Source organism: Rosa chinensis, chromosome 7 (assembly GCF_002994745.2).
Source record: "Rosa chinensis cultivar Old Blush chromosome 7, RchiOBHm-V2, whole genome shotgun sequence".
Taxonomy (NCBI): domain Eukaryota; kingdom Viridiplantae; phylum Streptophyta; class Magnoliopsida; order Rosales; family Rosaceae; genus Rosa; species Rosa chinensis.
In genome coordinates this window covers 39,946,105-39,953,017 of record NC_037094.1, presented here as the reverse complement: position 1 = coordinate 39,953,017, position 6,913 = coordinate 39,946,105, and the positions used below count along the sequence as shown (strand labels likewise).

General features: G+C 36.0%; 1 long non-coding RNA gene across 1 annotated transcript; it reads left to right on the top strand.

Moving 5' to 3' along the window:
- Positions 1 to 5,875: 5,875 nt before the first annotated feature.
- LOC121050295 lies at positions 5,876 to 6,551 on the top strand. The gene is made up of 2 exons (XR_005802592.1): positions 5,876 to 6,145; positions 6,236 to 6,551. It is a non-coding gene; the product is annotated as an uncharacterized LOC121050295 (long non-coding RNA).
- The last annotated feature ends 362 nt before the right edge of the window (positions 6,552 to 6,913 follow it).

The window sequence follows — 6,913 nt, the reverse complement described above, 5'->3', positions numbered from 1 at the left end:
TCTGGTGTGAGTTGTGTTAACTGTTTTGAGTTACTCATACGGGCTTGCAAAAGCTTATCGGGTTTGTTGTGTGGTAACCCGGTACACAATTCAAACGGTGTAGGGGTTAATCCTGCAGGTTAGGATAATCGGGGTTGAAGCTGAGGTAACGTCTTTGCAGCTTTAATGGTAGGAAGCCATTTTTGTAACTTTACCGTTGATGAGGACTTCCATTGTAGAAAACTCTGAGTAATTACATTTTATTTTGGTGTTGACAATTTAATTCGTAAGCATTGTAATATATGACTATGTGGAGCGGATCAATATTGACATAGTGGTTTCAGGGCATCAATATGTACTTGGGTTAAAAGGGAAAAAGTTTCTAGGTATTTTGTATTGATGGCTGAACGTTCACGCATATATAATTATGGGATTGTATATCGATTTTTATTTGTGTTAAAAATCAAGGGCGTGACACCCATAAATTCTCTCTTAAGGCCCACAGATTAGCATGACAGTGAGGAATCCTGGTCCAGCTAAGATTCTTTATGAATTTTGCGTTTTCTGCCTATTTCACGCCAAACTCTCTGCAAGACTCTTAAAATGACTCGATAACTCAAAACAAGAAACTAAGGGAGAAACAAGGCTAAAATGGGGCACATACTTAATAATATCGTCGCACTTTGTACTCTTATCAACGGGCTTTTGAAATTGGGCTTCGTACTGCTCCGAAATTGGTTGATGGGAGATTATGAGCCCAAAGGCTTACAACTTGGACATAGACGACTTGATTTTGTCTCTGTACTTGGTTTTATTCGCCCAACAAACTGAACCCCAAAACTCTTTCTCGATAAGCTTCAAGTCCCGTAGAGAATACCTCTAATGGGGATCAATGGGGTTAGCTTGATTAGATGAATGAGACTCCATATCTGGCCCTTCATAAATAGCGGGATCCATACCGGAGATGCTGCACTCTTAATCGAAAGCTTGAACCGGTAAAGCCTCCAATTTTCTTCTCTCTTCTCCCTGGGTTTTGATTAACAGAACACTGAGCAGATTTAATTTCTTCGCTGGTGTTGGTTCAGATCCCTATTGCGGCGGTTGGTCAGGAGAAAAAGGCTGGTGCGACTCTTCTGGTATGACCCCCTTCTTTGAACACATAATCACTTACCCCCTTCTTTTTCCCCTTTTGTCTCTGCTGGGATTTTTATTGGGCATCTGACAGAAATCTTGTTGTCTTGTAGCTACCAGCTTATATGAATCCCCGCTATCTAATTGAGACTTCTTTTTTGTGCTGGCATTTCAAGTTGAATTGGACATGGCTTCTCCTCAAGTTAACTAACTGCCATACCAGGGAACTTTAATTTAATTGTTTATGATTTGCTGACAACACCATCGACTGCCCCCCCGTTAAACTGCATCCAAAAGAAGCATTGCTGCACGTTTGACTAGTTGCATGGTTTGAGAGGTTTTTGTATTTAGTTCAGAGCTATGGCTTTACAATTATGCACATGAAATTTTGTCTTGAAGTGTGATGATAAGTTTCCCACCTCCAGGCCTTTAATGGAAGACGTGATCATCACTTTAGCATGGTCTTTCTTTAGTCTTCTTGTAATATTAAACCAATATCCCACCGCTTTATGGTCACAGTGAGAGACATGAAACAAAGCATAATGATCCTCCAAAGCCATTTGGTCTTTGTTGTTTGACTCATGTTCAAAGCCAAAGCAATTTGCAGCAAATTTTGACAATGACAGCTTGAACATACATACATACATACATACATATTTTAAAGCTTTGTGTCTTTAATTCTCAATCAAAACTACAGTAGCATGAAATGAACATTTTAATGCGACGTTTTAACTATTATTTTCTCATATTTACTTAGTTATTTCCTTAAATGAATCCTTTTAGTTTAGGAAAGTTTCTTTTTCCTGTTTTTAGCAAGTTTCCAATTTAGTTTAGGAAAGTTTCCATTTTTTACTTTTATGAAGTTTCTACTTTTCATTTTTGGAAAGTTTCTATTTTCTTTTTAGGAAAGTTTCTATTTTTTGTAATAGTTTATATTTTCAAGTCCTTGGAGCAAACAAGTGGAAATTGATACGCTCAAGGCAATCATATAATTTAACCCTGAAAATGTCATCATTAGTATATAGTAAATAGGGATCATTCTTTTCCGGGGATTGAGGGTACACTTATCATTGTACAACAAGTAAAGAATTAAAATAAAAACAAAGTATAATATTTACAAGAATATTTACAAATCACGAAATTAAGGGGGGGTTTTTAAGAATTGGTTTCCGAAAATTAAAAGAAAAAAAACAAAGAAATAAAATTAAGTAAACACAAAAACACAAATACAAGAATGAAACATAAGACACAAAGATCAAAACCAATTTCATAGTCAAATTTGAATTAACCTACAATTGTTCTTCCAAGTCATGAGAAAGAAGTTGATCATGTGAAACATTTGAAGCAAACGATTTCCCATATTTTACTTTCCTTTACTAATTAATCTAAGTGAAAGCACATAGATCAATCCTATCAAACATGCAATCAAAGTCTAGAAAGCTAGCAAATCAAGCCATGTTCAACGCAATAAAGAAGAGAAAGGTTATCAACTTAAGTGCACAACTTAGTATGAATAAGTTCATCTAATTGCAATCCTTTTCAATTAAATTCGATTCCTGTCCAAAACCTTTACTACTTTTGATCCAAGTTCACAAAACTATTAGGTGAATCATAAACTTAAATCTAGCACCAATTATATGAAAACCCTAAAATTTTCGAACCATTTAAGACAAACATATAAAAGATATCAATCAAGCAAATTTAATTGAACAATCTCACAAAAGCAACTACAGAATCACAATCATAGGAATCAAAATCTTCATTCAATCATAAAATTTCAGTTTCAAACTTTGTTCAAACATTGTTGTTAACTCTACAAATTCATACGAATCAAACAAGGGAAAATCAAAAGTGATTACAAGAAAGAAGGTTGAATTACACTGTGAATGGAAATGGTGATGAAGAACTTGAACGATGAACTATTGAATCTTGAAAGCAAGCTTCAAAACTCACGGCTTCAAGGTGGATTAGGGGAGGTGCTCACGGCTTCTTCTTCCTTCCTCCTCCCTTGGATGAAATCGCAGAAGATGAACTAGAGAATGGAGAGAGCTTTCGCGTATAGAGTAATTTTCTGAATTGTGAGGTGTGTCAAACGTATGGAATGGGGGAGTATATATAGGGGCACGGCAAGGGCTCTCCAAGCTTCTTGATTCTTCTATTATTTTCCAAGAAATTATAATAAGATGCCACATAGCTTCAACTAATAATAATTCGCCAAGTAAGCCCTATTGTGTTGTCCAACCAATCATAAAACTCCAAAATGATTCCCTAATATATAGTTGCCGAAATTCCATGAATATATTCTGATTTATTTCGGCCAAAATACCTTTAGGGAATATAGGAATGAACCTGGACGCATTTTGAGCTTTTTCTTGTTGTCCACACTTCTTCTTTCCTTAAAACTCTCCCTAGAAAATCTCTTGCGTAATTCTCTTCTTGATTTTCACGGCATCTCTCTCTCTTTTCACGGCGAACACATATAATTCTCCAAGAATATCTCTTTTGCATCACAAAACCCTAATTTCCATAGGCTTTTATCCATTTTGCCGAAAATCTAATTTAATCCATAGGGTTCTTGGGTCTTGTTGCGTCATCTTTAAGTCTTGATGCCTCCAACGCCATTTCCCTCATTATTTCGATCAATTATCTTGGTTATCTCCGAAATTTTGCTTGGTACACTTTCCTCTTTTGAACCGGGTTTCCTGATTAGAACAGGAAAGCTTCATTTCTTCATTTCTGATCATTTGTGTAGCCCTTTGTGTCTCATCTTTACACCTCTCAACGTTGGCTAGCTCCTCTTTCCTTTCGTGTGTTGATTTCCACTTGTTTGCTCCATGGACCTGAAAATAGAAACTATTACTAAAAATAGAAACTTTCCTAAAACAAAAAATAGAAACTTTCCAAAAATGAAAAATAGAAACTTTCTAAAAGTGAGAAATGGGAACTTTCCTAAACTAAAAGGATTCATGTAAGGAAATAACTAAGTAAATACGAGGAAATAACAGTTAAAACGTCGCTTAAAATACTCCAATGAGAAATGAACTCAAGAAAGGAAAGAGGAGCTAGCCAACGTTGAGAGGATTTAAGACAAGAGGCAAAGGGCTGCACAAATGAGCAGAAATGAAAAAATGAAGCTTTCTTGTTCCAACCAGGAAACCCTGTTCAAAAGACGAAAGTGTATCAAGCAAGATTCCGGAGCCAACTAAGAAACTTAATTGAAATAATGAAGGAAATGACGTTGGAGACAACATGGCTTGAAGATGACGCAACATGGCCCAAAAACTCTATGGATTAAAGTTGGATTTTCAGCAAAATGGATAAAATTCCATGGAAATTAGGGTTTTGTGATGTCAAGAGATATTTTTGGGATGACTTTTGTGTTTTGCCGTGAAAAAGAGAGAGAGATGGCGTGAAAATCAAGAAGAGAAAAAAAAGATTACGTTGGAGAAGATTTAGGGAGAGTTTTAAGGAAAGAAGAAGTGTGTGCAACAAGAAAAAGGTTCAAAACAAATCTAGGTTCATCCCTAAATTCCCTAAAGGAATTTTGGCCGAAATTCATGAAGAAAATCAGAAAATCCTTATATAATTTCGGCAATAATATATAATGAAGGGATTTAGACTTATTTTAGAGAGTTTTGATTGGTTGGACAACACAATAGGGCTTACGTGGCAATTTTCGATTGGTTGGAGTTATGTGGCATTTTCTGATAATTCCTTGGAAAATAATAGAAGAATCAAGAAGCTTGGAGAGTACTTTGCCATTCCCTATATATACTCCCTCTCCCTAGACGTTCTACATCCCCTAGAATTGAGAAAATACTCTCTCCATAATGTCAAGTCTCTCCTCCTCTCTCCATCCTCTAGTTCACTTTCAACATTTCAAGCAAGGAAGAAGAAGAGAAGAAGAAGCCGTGAGCATCATCATCCATCATCCACCTTGAAGACTTGCTTCCAAGATTCAAGAATCCAAACGCCAAGCATCCATCCCCATCTCCATCTCACGGTGTAATTCGCCCTCTTTCTTTGTAACCTTGTTTGATTTCGTTGGAATTGTTTCTAGTTGACAACAATATTTGAACAAAGTTTAACTCCGAATTCTTATAATTAAGTGAAATTTTGGATTCTTATAATTGTGCTTCCATAGTTGCTTTTGTGAGATTGTTCAATTAAATTTGCTTGATTGATATCTTTTATATGTTTAGCTTGATTGGTTCGAAACTTTTAGGGTTTGCATATAATTGATGCTAGATTTAAGTTTATGATTCACCAAATAGTTTTGTGAACTTAAATCAAAAGTAGTAAAGGCTTTGGACAAAAGTCGAATTTAATTGAAAAGGATTGCAAGTGGATGAACTTATTCATACTAGGTTGTGCACTTAAGTTGATGACCTTTCTTTTTGTTTATTGCGTTGAACATGTCTTGATTTGCTAGCTTTCTAGACTTTGATTGCATGTTTGATAGGATTGATCTATGTGCTTTCACTTAGATTAATTAGTAAAGGAAAGTAAAATATGAAAAATCATTTGCTTAGAATAATTGTAGGGTTGAATCGAATTTGATTATGGAATTGGTTTGATCTTTGTTTCTTATGTTTCATTCTTGTACTTGTGTTTTTGTGTTTTCTTTGTTTTGTTTATTTTAATTTTCGAAACCAAATCCTAAAACCCTCCTTTATTTCGTAAATTTGTATATACTTTATTTTATTTTTGTAAATAATATACTTTGTTTTATTTTAATTCTTTATTTGTCTTACAATGACAGGTGTACCCTCAATCCCCGGATTTGAACGATCCCTATTTACTGCGTACAAACAATGATATCTTATAGGGTTAAATTATATGCTTACTTTTAGCGAATCAGCACCATGGCTTAGCTACGTATGGGACTTGTGTGTTGTTTGTTTGTCATCTTGGTATTGACTCTTCAGTTGTCAAAACTGTTGCAGGTACAAGTTCAGGCAGGGACTTCGACAGCAAGTGCAGGCAAGAACTTTGACAGCAAAAGCCATTTCATCGCTGGGATTTGGCGGACAAGGTAAGTCCAAAGTTCTCCTAGAGAAGTGGGAAAGCTTCTACCTCACAGCTTGGTCTCAGGTTTCTGACTTATTTCTTCCTTGCTTGCAAGTTGCTAGGAGTGCTTCCAAAAGAACATCAAGGGTGAGTTTTCCTCTCCAGACACCAACTCTGAAGATTTGTGTGGTTTGTCTTGCTTGGCCAATTCTTTGTTCAGCTTGTTTGCAAGGCCATATGTCTTTATCACGGTTAACAAAATGCAGAAAGAAAGAGACTTTTCCAGGGACTGTTGTTGACTTTCAGAACAGATGACATTCCACCGATTGGTCATACACATGTATCGTATACGAGATTGCGAAAGCTCAAGGATCTCTGTAGCTCCACGGTGACACAAATAAAAGGAGACACTGCAAAAAAAAAAAAAAAAACAAGAAGTAGCACTGCTAGGTCAGAGAGGCCTCAACCTTTTAGCATCTGCCTGCCGGCTCCTCCTTCGAATAAAGTTGATGAACGCTTCTTCTCTCCTTTGCAGCAGGGCTTCGCCTTTCTCTTGATGTGTTTTCTGTCTCGTTAACTCTGGCATTGTGTTTGCTTTTATAGAGAGTCTTGGAGATAAGATTGAGTCTTGATTTTAAATTTGAATAAACTTATATTGAGATAGCCAATTGTGCATGGCAATGAGTTTGTTACAATCAATCTGAGTCAAGTTCGCAAAATCTGTATCAATTTGGATAGCATGACTTGAATTTGAATTTGAATGTTTTGATGTGCTACCATATCACCTCCTAGC